This window comes from Heptranchias perlo, chromosome 5 (assembly GCF_035084215.1).
Source record: "Heptranchias perlo isolate sHepPer1 chromosome 5, sHepPer1.hap1, whole genome shotgun sequence".
Taxonomy (NCBI): domain Eukaryota; kingdom Metazoa; phylum Chordata; class Chondrichthyes; order Hexanchiformes; family Hexanchidae; genus Heptranchias; species Heptranchias perlo.
The window spans coordinates 47,901,617-47,903,136 of NC_090329.1; the positions used below are offsets into that span (position 1 = coordinate 47,901,617).

General features: G+C 50.0%; 1 non-coding gene across 1 annotated transcript; it reads right to left on the bottom strand.

Moving 5' to 3' along the window:
- Positions 1-272: 272 nt before the first annotated feature.
- Positions 273-344, bottom strand: trnaq-uug (transfer RNA glutamine (anticodon UUG)). The gene has a single exon. It is a non-coding gene; the product is annotated as a tRNA-Gln (tRNA).
- Between the last annotated feature and the right edge of the window lie 1,176 nt (positions 345-1,520).

Here is a 1,520-nt window from a genome sequence, read left to right on the forward strand (position 1 = left end):
GCTCCAAGGAAAACAAACCCAATCTTCCCAGTCTCTCTTGATAGCTGAAGCGCTCCAGCCCTGGTAACATCCTGGTGAATCTCCTCTGCACTCTCTCCAAAGCGATCACATCCTTCCTGTAGTGTGGCGACCAGAACAGCACACAGTACTCCAGCTGTGGCCTAACCAGTGTTTTATACAACACTGAAATGCGATGGTTGGGAATCGAACCCGGGTCAATTGCTGAGAAGGCAGCTATGCTCACTACTATACCACCATAGCTAAAATAAACCAGGTTCCACCGAGATTCGAACTCGGATCGCTGGATTCAAAGTCTAGAGTGCTCACCATTACACCATGGAACCCATTCCACTTAAAGGAGGAAGTATAATGATTTGACACGAGTTGTCAAGGTGAGTGATTCAATCTTCAAAGGGCATATCCTACCAACTGCACCTCCAGCCTCATCCACTACTCAATTCACTACACCCCCATCACCCAGCTACCAACAATCTCTATAAATCAGTTCTCAACTGTTCAATTCATTGGGTTTACCTCACATTCACACACTTAGCACTGTTGCAAACCTCACACTCATAACTCACACCTCGCACACAGGCAGCTATTCACCATGACAGCCACATCAGAACTATTGTGTGACCTCGCCCTCTGGCAAGCTGGCACTTGTGGTATCCCCCCGCCCCGACTCCTGCGCACTTGTGCCTGGTGTATTAACATGTGCAGAACCCTCCTCTATCCTAGCTTCTAAAGTACGCGCAGTGACTGTCTCTGAGCCCGTGGCTGTGAGTGTAAGATCGAGTGACATTGTGTCTGCATCATCACTTTCATCTTCCTCTGCCTCCTCTGACTGGGCCGGTTCCAGTTCTTGGGTATCTGAAACGAGAAAAGGACATGGGTTGATTTGTGGTGCGGGGAGAGGAGAAAGTAAGACATGCGTGTTTACACCATCTGCAGCACGTGAGGCATAAAAGACTGTGGGATGAGGGAGAAGTGGGAAACGAGAAGAAGATTAGGTATGCAGAGACCCTCATCATTGATATCTCAAGCACCAACGGCCCGTCCAAGGATAGACAGTATGTCTCCTCCATGGGGGTGAGGGCGTGTAGGCGTGCTTGTCTTCCCCCAGTTCTTTCCTGCTGCCTCCTGCTATGCACCACTGTCTCCTGCAAGAAAGAGGGAAGTGTGCCAGTGAGTGTCCTGTGAGATGATTGGGTGATGTGGCTGCCATCGTTGAATAGCTGCCAGTGTGTGTGACCTGTGATTTGTGGGTGTGCAGCTTGCAAGTGTGGTACTGTGTGAGGGTGGGATGAGGCATCTGATTTGAAGAGTTGTGTACCGATTGCAAGAGTTTGTTGGTAGGTTGGTGTCGGAGGGTGTAGGTTGTGGAGCAGTGGATGAGGCTAATGGTGCAGTTGGTAGGATATGCCACTTGGCAGTTGAACTCACTCACCTTGACCACTCGAGTCAAATCATTAAACTTCCTCCTGCACTGCATTTGATCCCCCCACCGCAGCTCCTGC